Source organism: Ascaphus truei, unplaced genomic scaffold, assembly GCF_040206685.1.
Source record: "Ascaphus truei isolate aAscTru1 unplaced genomic scaffold, aAscTru1.hap1 HAP1_SCAFFOLD_2487, whole genome shotgun sequence".
Lineage (NCBI taxonomy): Eukaryota > Metazoa > Chordata > Amphibia > Anura > Ascaphidae > Ascaphus > Ascaphus truei.
Window position 1 is genome coordinate 12074 of NW_027455417.1, and position 12434 is coordinate 24507.

Genomic DNA, 12434 nt, shown 5'->3' on the forward strand with positions numbered 1-12434 from the left:
CAGGGAGGGGGGTGGGGCGTGAAAGGCAGGGAGGGGCGTGAAAGGCAGGGAGGGGGGCGGGAAAGGCAGGGAGGGGGGCGTGAAAGGCAGGGGAGGGGGCGTGAAAGGCAGGGAGGGGGCGTGAAAGGCAGGGAGGGGGGCGTGAAAGGCAGGGAGGTGGGTGGGGGCGTGAAATGCAGGGAGGGGGCGTGAAAGGCAGGGAGAGGGCGTGAAAGGCAGGGAGGGGGCGTGAAAGGCAGGAGGTGGGCGTGAAAGGCAGGGAGGGGGCGTGAAAGGCAGGGAGGGGGGCGTGAAAGGCAGGGAGGGGGGCGTTAAAGGTAGGGAGGGGGGTGGAAAGACAAGGAGGGGTGTGGGGGCGTGAAAGGCAGGGAGGGGGCGTGAAAGGCAGGGAGGGGGGCGTGAAAGGCAGGGAGGGGGGCGTAAAAGGCAGGGAGGGGGGCGTGAAAGCCAGGAGAGGGGCGAGAAAAGCAGGGTGGGGGCGTGAAAGGCAGGGTGGGGGCGTGAAAGGCAGGGAGGTGGCGTGAAAGGCAGGGAGGGGGCGTGAAAGGCAGGGAGGGGGGTGGAAAGACAGGGAGGGGGGTGAGGGCGTAAAAGGCAGGGAGGGGTGGCGTGAAAGGCAGGGAGGGGCGTGAAAGGCAGGGAGGGGCGGGGAAAGGCAGGGAGGGGGCGGGAAAGGCAGGGAGGGGGGCGTGAAAGGCAGGGAGGGGGCGTGAAAGGCAGGGAGGGGGGCGTGAAAGGCAGGGAGGTGGGTGGGGGCGTGAAAGGCAGAGGGGGGCGTGAAAGACAGGGAGGGGGGTGTGAAAGGCAGGGAGAGGACGTGAAAGGCAGATAGGTGGGTGGGGGCGTGAAAGGCAGGGAGGGGGCGTGAAAGGCAGGGAGGGGGCGTGAATGGCAGGGAGGGGGCGTGAATGGCAGGAGGGGCCGTGAAAGGCAGGAGGGGGGGCGTGAAAGGCCAGGGAGGTGGGTGAGGGCGTGAAAGGCAGAGAGGGGGGCGTGAAAGGCAGGGAGGGGGCGTGAAAGGCAGGGAGGGGGGCGTGAAAGGCAGGGAGGGGGGCGTGAAAGGCAGGAGGGGGGCGTTAAAGGCAGGGGTGGGGGTGGAAAGACAGGGAGGGGGTGGGGGCGTGAAAGGCAGGGAAGGGGGCGTGAAAGGCAGGGAAGGGGCGTGAAAGGCAGGAGGGGGGCGTAAAAGGCAGGGAGGGGGGCGTGAAAGGTATGGTGGGGGCGTGAAAGGCAGAGAGGGGGTGTGAAAGGCAGGGAGGGGGCGTGAAAGGCAGGGTGGGGGCGTGAAAGGCAGGGAGGGGGTGTGAAAGGCAGCGAGGGGGGGAGTGAAAGGCGGGAGGGGGGGCGTGAAAGGCAGGGAGGGGGGCGTGAAAGGCGGGGAGGGGGGGCGTGAAAGGCGGGGAGGGGGGCGTGAAAAGCGGGGAGGGGGGCGTGAAAGCCAGGGAGGGGTGCGTGAAAGGCAGGTAGGGAGGGGCGTGAAAGGCAGGGAGGGGGGGCGTGAAAGGCAGGGAGGGGGGGCGTGAAAGGCAGGGAGGGGTTGGGGGCATGAAAGGCAGGGAGGGGGTTGGGGGCGTGAAAGGCAGGGAGGGGGGTGGAAAGGCAGGAGGGGGGTGGGGCGTGAAAGGCAGGGAGGGGGTTGGGGGCATGAAAGGCAGGGATGGCGTTGGGGGCGTGAAAGGCAGGGAGAGGGTAGGGGGCGTGAAAGGCAGGGAGGGGGGCGTGAAAGGCAGGGAGGGGGGGCGTGAAAGGCAGGGAGGGGGCGTGAAAGGCAGGGAGGTGGGGCGTGAAAGGCAGGGAGGTGGGGCGTGAAAGGCAGGGAGGGGGTTGGGGCGTGGAAGGAGGGGAGGGGGGTGGGGGCATGAAAGGCAGAGAGGGGGTGGGGGCGTGAAAGGCAGGGAGGGGGCGTGAAAGACAGGGAGGGGGTGGGGGCGTGAAAGGCTGGGAGGGGGTGCGTGAAAGGCAGGGAGGGGGGGCGTGAAAGGCAGGGAGGGGGGTGGGGGCGTGAAAGGCAAGGAGGGGACGGGGGCGTGAAAGGCAGGGAGGTGGGTGGGGGCGTGAAAGGCAGGGAGGGGGGCATGAAAGGCAGGGAGGGGGTGGAAAGGCAGGGAGGGGGGTGGAAAGGCAGGGAGGGGGGCGTAAAAGGCAGGGAGGGGAGCGTGAAAGGCAGGGAGGGGGGCGAGAAAGGCAGGGTGGGGTGTGAATGGCAGGGAGGGGGCGTGAAAGGCAGGGAGGGGGCGTGAAAGGCAGGAGGGGGCGTGAAAGACAGGTAGGGGGCGTGAAAGGCAGGGTGGGGCGTGAAAGGCAGGGAGGGGGCGTGAAAGGCAGGGAGGGGGCGTGAAAGGCAGGGTGGGGACGGGGGCGTGAGAGGCAGGGAGGGGACGGGGCGTGAAAGGCAGAGAGGGGGGCGTGAAAGGCAGGGAGGGGGCGTGAAAAGCAGGGAGGGGGCGTGAAAAAGCAGGGGGGACATGAAAGGCAGGGAGGGGGCGTGAAAGGCAGGGGTCGTGAAAGGCAGGGGGCGTGAGGCAGGGGGGGGTGAAAGGCAGGGGGGGCGTGAAAAGCAAGGGGGGCGTGAAAGGCAGGGGGGCGTGAAAGGCAGGGGGAGTGAAAGGCAGGGGGGGGTGAAAGGCAGGGGGGGCGTGAAAGGCAGGGAGGGGGGCATGAAAGGCAGGGAGGGGGGCGTGAAAGGCAGGGAGGGGGGGCGTGAAAGGCAGGAGGTGGGGCGTGAAAGGCAGGGAGGTGGGGCGTGAAAGGCAGGGAGGTGGGCGTGAAAGGCAGGGAGGGGGGCAAGAAAGGCAGGGTGGGGGCGTGAAAGGCAGGGTGGGGCGTGAAAGGCAGGAGGGGTGTGAAAGGCAGGGATGGGCGTGAAGGCAGGGTGGGGGCGTGAAAGGCAGGGAGGGGGCGTGAAAGGCAGGGTGGGGGCGTGAAAGGCAGGGATGGGGCGTGAAAGGCAGGGGGGGCGTGAAAGGCAGGGAGGGGGCGTGAAAGGCAGGGAGGGGGCGTGAAAGGCAGGGAGGGGGCGTGAAAGGCAGGGTGGGGGCGTGAAAGGCAGGGATGGGGGCGTGAAAGGCAGGGAGGGGACGGGGGCGAGAGGCAGGGAGGGGACGGGGGCGTGAAAGGGAGGGGGCGTGAAAGGACAGGGAGGGGGAGTGAAAGGCAGGGAGGGGCGTGAAAGGCAAGGGGTGTGAAAGGCAGGGGGGCGTGAAAGGCAGGGAGGGGCGTGAAAGGCAGGGGTGTGAAAGGCAGGGGGGTGTGAAAGGCAGCGAGGAGGGGGGCGTGAAAGGCAGGGAGGGGGGCGTGAAAGGCAGGGAGGGGGGCGTGAAAGGCAGGGAGGTGGGGGCATGAAAGGCAGGGAGGGGAGTGTAAAAGGCAGGGAGGGGGGTGTGAAAGGCAGGGAGGGAGGCGTGAAAGGCAGGGAGGGAGGCGTGAAAGGCAGGGATGGGGGGCGTGAAAGGGAGGGAGGGGCGTGAAAGGCAGGGTGGGGGTTGGGGGCGTGAAAGGCAGGGAGGGGGTTGGGGCGTGAAAGGCAGGGAGGGGGTTGGGGGCGTGAAAGGCAGGGAGGGGGGGCGTGAAAGGCAGGGAGGGGGGGGCGTGAAAGGCAGAGAGGGGGATGGGGGCATGAAAGGCAGGGATGGCGTTGGGGGTGTGAAATGCAGGGAGGGGGGGCGTGAAAGGCAGGGAGGGGGGGGCGTGAAAGGTAGGGAGGGGGGGTGAAAGGCAGGGAGGGGGGGTGAAAGGCAGGGAGGGGGGGGGGCGTGAAAGGCAGGGAGGGGGGGGGCGTGAAAGGCAGGGAGGGGGGCGTGAAAGGCGGCGAGGGGGGTGGGGGCGTGAAAGGTAGGGAGGGGATGGGGGCGTGAAAGGCAGGGAGGGGACGGGGGCGTGAAAGGCAGGGAGGGGGCGTGAAAGGCAGGGAGGGGGCGGGAAAGGCAGGGAGGGGGGCGTGAAAGGCAGGGAGGGGGGCGTGAAAGGCAGGGAGGGGGGTGGGGGCGTGAAATGCAGGGAGGGGGGCGTGAAAGGCAGGGAGAGGGCGTGAAAGGCAGGGAGGGGGCGTGAAAGGCAGGGAGGGGGGAGTGAAAGGCAGGGAGGGGGGCGTGAAAGGCAGGGAGGGGGCGTGAAAGGCAGGGAGGGGGGTGTTAAAGGCAATGAGGGGGGCGTGAAAGGCAGGGAGGGGGGCGTGAAAGGCAGGGAGGGGGGCGTAAAAGGCAGGGAGGGGGGTGTGAAAGGCCAGGAGAGGGGAGAAAAAAGCAGGGTGGGGGCGTGAAAGGCAGGGTGGGAGCGTGAAAGGCAGGGAGGCGGCGTGAAAGGCAGGGAGGGGGGCGTGAAAGGCAGGGAGAGGGGCGTGAAAGGCAGGGAGGGGGGCGTGAAAGGCAGGGAGGGGGGTGTGAAAGGCAGGGTGGGGGCGTGAAAGGCAGGGAGGGGGCGTGAAAGGCAGATAGGTGGGTGGGGGTGTGAAAGGCAGGGAGGGGGGTGTGAAAGGCAGGGAGAGGACGTGAAAGGCAGATAGGTGGGTGGGGGTGTGAAAGGCAGGGAGGGGGCGTGAAAGGCAGGGAGGGGGGCGTGAATGGCAGAGAGGGGGCGTGAAAGGCAGGGAGGGGGGCGAGAAAGGCAGGGTGGGGGCGTGAAAGGCAGGGTGGGGGCGTGAAAGGCAGGGAGGGGGCGTGAAAGGCAGGGAGGGGGCGTGAAAGACAGGTAGGGGGCGTGAAAGGCAGGGTGGGGCGTGAAAGGCAGGGAGGGGGCGTGAAAGGCAGGGAGGTGGCGTGAAAGGCAGGGAGGGGGCGTGAAAGGCAGGGAGGGGACGGGGGGTGTGAGAGGCAGGGAGGGGACGGGGGGCGTGAAAGGCAGAGAGGGGGCGTGAAAGGCAGGGAGGGGGCGTGAAAGGCAGGGAGGGGGGCGTGAAAGGCAGGGAGGGGGGCGTGAAAGGCAGGGAGGGGGGCGTGAAAGGCAGGGAGGTGGGTGGGGGCGTGAAAGGCAGGGAGGGGACGGGGGGCGTGAGAGGCAGGGAGGGGACGGGGGCGTGAAAGGCAGAGAGGGGGCGTGAAAGGCAGGGAGGGGGCGTGAATGGCAGGGAGGGGGCGTGAAAGGCAGGGAGGGGGGCGTGAAAGGCAGGGACAGGACGTGAAAGGCAGATAGGTGGGTGGGGGCGTGAAAGGCAGGGAGGGGGCGTGAAAGGCAGGGAGGGGGGCGTGAAAGGCAGGGAGGGGGGCGTGAAAGGCAATGAGGGGGGCGTGAAAGGCAGGGAGGGGGGCGTGAAAGGCAGGGAGGGGGGCGTAAAAGGCAGGGAGGGGGGTGTGAAAGGCCAGGAGAGGGGCGAGAAAAGCAGGGTGGGGGCGTGAAAGGCAGGGAGGCGGCGTGAAAGGCAGGGAGGGGGGCGTGAAAGGCAGGGAGGGGGGCGTGAAAGGCAGGGAGGGGGGCGTGAAAGGCAGGGAGGGGGGCGTGAAAGGCAGGGAGGGGGGCGAGAAAGGCAGGGAGGGGGGCGTGAAAGGCAGGGAGGGGGGCGTTAAAGGCAGGGAGGGGGTGGAAAGACAGGGAGGGGGGTGGGGGCGTGAAAGGCAGGGAGGGGGGCGTGAAAGGCAGGGAGGGGGGTGTGAAAGGCAGGGAGAGGACGTGAAAGGCAGATAGGTGGGTGGGGGCATGAAAGGCAGGGAGGGGGCGTGAAAGGCAGGGAGGGGGCGTGAATGGCAGGGAGGGGGCGTGAAAGGCAGGGAGGGGGGCGTGAAAGGCAGGGAGAGGACGTGAAAGGCAGATAGGTGGGTGGGGGCGTGAAAGGCAGGGAGGGGGGCGTGAAAAGCGGGGAGGGGGGGCGTGAAAGGCAGGGAGGGGGGCGTGAAAGGCAGGGAGGGGGGGCGTGAAAGGCAGGGAGGGGGGGCGTGAAAGGCAGGGAGGGGGTTGGGGGCGTGAAAGGCAGGGAGGGGGTTGGGGGCGTGAAAGGCAGGGAGGAGGGCGTGAAAGGCAGGGAGGGGGGGCGTGAAAGGCAGGGAGGTGGGGGCATGAAAGGCAGGGAGGGAGGCGTAAAAGGCAGGGAGGGGAGTGTAAAAGGCAGGGAGGGGGGTGTGAAAGGCAGGGAGGGAGGCGTGAAAGGCAGGGATGGGGGGCGTGAAAGGGAGGGAGGGGCGTGAAAGGCAGGGAGGTGGGGGCATGAAAGGCAGGGTGGGGGCTGGGGGCGTGAAAGGCAGGGAGGGGGTTGGGGGCGTGAAAGGCAGGGAGGGGGTTGGGGGCGTGAAAGGCAGGGAGGGGGGGCGTGAAAGGCAGAGAGGGGGATGGGGGCATGAAAGGCAGGGATGGCGTTGGGGGCGTGAAAGGCAGGGAGGGGGGGCGTGAAAGGCAGGGAGGGGGGGGGGCGTGAAAGGCAGGGAGGGGGGGTGAAAGGCAGGGAGGGGGGGTGTAAGGCAGGGAGGGGGGGGCGTGAAAGGCAGGGAGGGGGTTGGGGGCGTGAAAGACAGGGAGGGGGGGCGTGAAAGGCAGGGAGGGGGTTGGGGGCGTGAAAGGCAGGGAGGGGGTTGGGGGCGTGAAAGGCAGGGAGGGGGGTGGAAAGGCAGGGAGGGGGGTGGGGCGTGAAAGGCAGGGAGGGGGTTGGGGGCATGAAAGGCAGGGATGGCGTTGGGGGCGTGAAAGGCAGGGAGAGGGTTGGGGGCGTGAAAGGCAGGGAGGGGGGCGTGAAAGGCAGGGAGGGGGGGGCGTGAAAGGCAGGGAGGGGGGGCGTGAAAGGCAGGGGGGGGGGGCGTGAAAGGCAGGGAGGTGGGGCGTGAAAGGCAGGGAAGGGGTTGGGGGCGTGGAAGGCAGGGAGGGGGGTGGGGGCGTGAAAGGCAGGGAGGGGGCTTGAAAGGCAGGGAGGGGGCGTGAAAGACAGGGAGGGGGTGGGTGCGTGAAAGGCAGGGAGGGGGGGCGTGAAAGGCAGGGAGGGGGGGGCGTGAAAGGCAGGGAGGGGGGGGCGTGAAAGGCAGGGAGGGGGGGCGTGAAAGGCGGGGAGGGGGGTGGGGGCGTGAAAGGCAGGGAGGGGATGGGGGCGTGAAAGGCAGGGAAGTGGGTGGGGGCGTGAAAGGCAGGGAGGGGGGCATGAAAGGCAGGGAGGGGGCGTGAAAGGCAGGGAGGGGGCGTGAAAGGCAGGGAGGGGGCGAAAAATCGTGCAATCCACAACTGTATCCGCCTCTCCGAGCGTCTGAAAGCAATCCAGCGTTCCTGGTGTGTGGCTGAAGAGGTGAGGGACTCCCTCCTCTCAAACGGAAAAGAAGAGCAAAAAGTAGAGTTGGAACATACCTATCATACAGGGATGAGAGAGAGAGACAGAGAATGAGAGAGAGACAGAGAATGAGAGAGAGACAGAGAATGAGAGAGAGACAGAGAATGAGAGAGAGACAGAGAATGAGAGAGAGACAGAGAATGAGAGAGAGAGACAGAGAATGAGAGAGAGACACAGAGAGAGAGAGACAGAGAATGAGAGAGAAACAGAGAGAGGGACATGGGGAGAGAGAGACACAGAGAGAGAGAGACAGACACAGAGAGAGAGAGAGAGACAAAAGTAATATACTGTATAACCATTATACCGTACCCCCTAGTATTCGTGTAATCATTGTCCCACACCCCCTATTACTCACGCTTTGGCAATACTGAAATGTTCTTTTGACATGCCAATCAAGCTGATTTGATTTGAGAGACACAGAGACACACACAGAGACACAGAGAGAGACAGAGATACAGAGACACACACAGAGACACACAGAGAGAAACAGAGACACACAGAGAGAAACAGAGACACACAGAGAGAAACAGAGACACACAGAGAGAAACAGAGACACACAGAGAGAAACAGAGACACACAGAGAGAGACAGAGACACAGAGAGACAGAGACACAGAGAGAGACAGAGACACACAGAGAGAGACAGAGACACACAGAGAGAGACAGAGACACAGAGAGAGAGAGAGAGAGAGAGAGAGAGACACGGGCCTATTTAGTAAGCGTCGATAAGGCTGCGTCTATAGTATTTCAGACGGAGGGAAGGCACACACGCTGCAATACACTTGCTGAAGCCTGAGCTTTTTTATGGCTTTGCAGGGTATGCAGCGGGTGCGATTGGGGGCGTGGCAATAAATATTTGGAGGCGTGGCAATAACGTTCCGGCGCGGACGTCACTTCCCTACCTCACATCCCGATCCACCGGCATTTTTTCAGATGCAGCATCTGAAGCACTGTGCAGACAAGAAGAAAAATGCACACAATGCGCACCAGAGATTAAAATATAGTAAATTATTTATTAATAAAACAAGAAATAACCGAGGGGGATCCAACCCCACCTCAGTACTTTCTTCTCGTTGCTATTGCCACACTATACGTCCTGACGCCGGAAGGGAAGTTGGTACGCGACCAAGACGAGACGCCGGATTTACAGTGGAACCACAACATACCACAGATTGCTGGAGGACCACACTGCGAGGGGCGCAGCCTATCGAGTTTCCCGGTCATCGTCCAAAGTCTGGAGCTGCGGATTGACCACCGGATTACCACGGAGCACGAGCCTGTCTCACACAATGCTTTTACCAAACGGATGTTTGTGAGTTTGCTATTTTTATCTTGTCCAGGAAATGAAATTGTTAAACCGAATTTACACATGGAGCGGGCGCTTTCTCTTCTTTTTTTTGTTTAGGTATCTATCGAGGAGGTGGTTGTTTCCCTGAAGAGAGCTGCCAGGGCTCCAGAGGACGCCCGAATTGGATCCTTTTATGATTGAGTTATAACATAGCTATTAGAGCTAGGTTTCTGGACTTTTATTGTGTTTAGGCATAGTGTTTATTATTATTTTATTACAGCTACTTTTTAGTAATTGCACTGTTATTAATTCTGACCACTAATTCTCACTGCCATTATAATCTCTCTCTAGCCACAACCAAATTGCTATATCAGCTATATTATTTATTGGTTATACCAGGGGAGCATAAACTTTTGCAGCTCGCCCCCCTGCCTTCCCTCTGCTGGTGCTCGTGCCCCCCCCCCCTACCTTGATGCGGCGTCACGTGACCTGCAGCGGCATTTGACGAGGGTGACGTCACATGACCCCGCGGCGTAATTTAACATACTGTGCTATATGTATGCACACACAGCTGTCTCTTACACATACAAATACTGTTTTTCCATCCCTATACACAAAAAAGGACCACAAAGTATCCACACACACTTTTAGTTGTGCTACAAACTCTCACATTTCCACACCCACCCACACCATTTATATCCACTCCCACTCCACACACACCTTTTGTAAAGCACTGTATATACTGTGGGCTCTCCATTCATTTTCATTCACACTGATACACATACACACTCTTTCATCACTTGCTTTCAGGAACCTTTTGACACCTCTAGGCATAAAACACATCAACACCGGGGGAAGGACCAGCACAGATAACATTCCAAGAGACACTGTTTTTAAGTATACCTTTTGCTTGCTTCATTCATTGTAACATCGCCGGAAGAAGAGATCAGTGTATCTCGAAAGCTCGCACAAATAAAAGCATTTCGTTAGCCACAGAACGGTATCATCTACTGCTGCGGCCGAGTTTATTTGAGCATTTGCCCGGTCTCGGCCGCAGCAGTAACCAGGCGCGCGCCGGGATGTGCCTGGCGCGCGCCGAAGCCACGGAGGAGCGCCCTCCGATCGGGGCTTTCTCCCTCCGCTCGCCGGGTCCGCCGGGTCTCCCGGAACCCCCTGCCGCCGTCCCCCACATCGCGGGACACCAGGGCTCCCTCGGGGAGCCCTGGACGCGCGTACAGGGGGCGCAGGCTCCCGATGACGCGTGACCGCGCGTCATCGCCGAGGGAGTGCGGCTAGCATGCCGGGGCATCCCAAGGCTTGCGGAGCTAGCCGCACTCAAATAAAATGTGCCGCCTCTGTATTTATTTTTTGATTATTGAAGCTCGGCTAACACGGTACTGATACCTCTATATATATTGCGCGCTCACACACACATATAACGTTTTATCCAACTTTTTCATTTATCATTTGTAGAGAAAATGAACAATGCCGCCAGAAGTGCTATTTTTCAAAATGTAACATCTCTACTAATTAGTGTAAAATGATACTTCATATAAAGCAGGTTATGGGACCCAGTATAAAATGACCTTCATGTAGCTTATCACATCCCAGTATATGGATACCTTCTATTATCACAAGCTGCTAACATGTGACAGGGCTCAGAGTCTGAGCCCAGAATGTGACATACTGAACATTCTCATTCTAAATTTCAAAAAATATTGTGTTGATTTCTGACCTGACTGCCGTGGTTACAGCTCAACCACTCAGTTCTACTGTGTGTCACCACTTTCTGCCACAACCAGCTGACGGTGGATCTGCAAGGAGTTCAACGCTCATTGGCATCACATCTGTGGCTTGGTTGACGTATCTTTTCTCCAGCTTTTTATTGTATTGTTTTTAAATAGATTATATTTATTTAGTTGAATAGATATTTATTTAGTTGAATAGATATTTATTTAGTTTAATAGATTATATTTCTAAGTTTAATAAATTATATTTCTTAGTTGAATAAGTTATATTTCTTAGTTTAATAAGTTATATTTGTTAGTTTAATAAATTATATTTCTTAGTTTAATAAGTTATATTTGTTAGTTAATAGATTATATTTGTTAGCACAGTAGATTATATTTACTAGTATTTAAGTCTCCCCCTCAGTGCCCCATTAGGACCCGTGCGCATATTTCACATCTTTTCGGAGTCGCTTATTTTTTAGACCCTCGGAGCCGAAACCTAAAGCTAAGAAAGTTCGGATCAAGAGGAGCCGCACAGCTTAAAGACAGAACATTTCCAAGGGAGATGGAGACAATTTGGGTAAGATCTGATTAAAGGACAACCTTTGAGGAAGGAAAGGGTGACGGGGGAGTCTAAGAGGGGGGTGAGAGAGCAAGGTGGTGTGTCAGATTGGGGCAGAGCAAGAGAACGCAAAAATGATGGGGATTTGCTGCAAACCCAAAAAAAAACAATAAGTAGTGATACTTTTACCGGTGCCCCTTAGTCTCAGGGAAGACCGGCATTTCGTCCAATGGATACAATATGATTGATGGGAAAGGGCACACGGATTTGAATAAAAAAAGATAATTTATTGTGCCACAGACTACAATGTTTCGGCTGCTGGCCTTTCTTTGCTGGATTTAGTGGGTTTAGCCACTTTACCTGAGAAAGACCAGCAGGCCGAAATGTTGTTGTCTATGGCAGTGCAAGAGAAAACAGGTTGGGGGGGGGGGGTGGGTTCTCGCAAAGTCGCCGACCCATGGGTGAGTGTCTCCGGTGGAAACTAGTCCTGGACCCCGGGAAAGCTGTCTGTGGCCCATACAAGCTGAGTAACATGTAGAAAGGACACATGTATGTTCAGAATGAGTTAGCATGGTATTTTGAGAGGCACCATAGCAGGTCAGTGCAAGTCAGTGCAGAGCACTGCAAGGTCAGTCAATATGAGGAAGGGTCCGATGGAGGAGTTGGAGGGTCCCAGAATATCTCTTAAAGCAGGGGTGCGCAAATCGAGGGGCACGACATTTTCTTGGGAGGAGGGGCTCGGCGCTTACAGAGGCCCCTCGCTCTTCCCCACAGCATTTAAATTAAATGCCGGAGATCGCGCGCAAGGCCTCTGTAAGTTCCCTTTCCTTGTCTCCGGCGGCTTCTGGCGACAGCAACGTGGCGTCACATGATATGGCATTGCCATAGCAACGTGATATCACATGACGTCGTTACATCAGAACGTCGGAGACAAGGTGGGGAAGGTGGAGGGGGGAGCAGGGGGAAAAGGTTGTGCAACCCTGTCTTAAAGCATTGTCCTGCATACAGATCAGAGGCCAAGAATGGATATGGATATCCGATGTGAAGCCGGAAATAAGACAGAAAAGACCGTTTCGGGGGAAGAAGGTGAGTGATGAAATAGCCGTCACTGTGTAACTCTTCCAATTACCTGCAACTTCATGCAGAGAAATAGCAACGCTTGTTTTTAACGTGCTAAGCGCCTAATGGGGAATTCAACTGCTGAGAGGTTAAGGGAGTTACTCACCAAACTCAGCGACGTTTCTGTGTCTCTGTGATAACTCCCCCAGGACATGCCTGAAAACCAGAGGTAACTCAATGTATTTTTGATAAATAGAAACATGACCTTCTGGGGAGGGGTATATAATGGCTACTGGGCCTGGTGAGGTGGGTATAACGGGTACTGGGCCTTGGGAGGGTTGTGTAACTGGGTACTGGGCCTGGGGAGGTGGGTATAACGGGTATTTGCCCTGTGGAGGGCGGTATAACGTGGTATTGGGGATGGGGTATAAGTGGCACAGGAGCTCTTGCGATACAGAGTATCACTGTCCCTGGTTACAAACACTTCATGTCTCCTGCAGATCAGGACACGCACGAAGGTGGTGCCCTTTGTGCCACCAGACGACGAGGCGGGCTACGAGGCG

At 59.3% G+C, this 12434-nt stretch overlaps 1 long non-coding RNA gene across 1 annotated transcript; it reads left to right on the plus strand.

Annotated features, from left to right (window-relative positions):
- The first annotated feature begins 8154 nt into the window (after positions 1–8154).
- On the plus strand, positions 8155–11898 carry LOC142481290 (uncharacterized). The gene is made up of 3 exons (XR_012795718.1): positions 8155–8544; positions 8638–10830; positions 11821–11898. It is a non-coding gene; the product is annotated as an uncharacterized LOC142481290 (long non-coding RNA).
- The last annotated feature ends 536 nt before the right edge of the window (positions 11899–12434 follow it).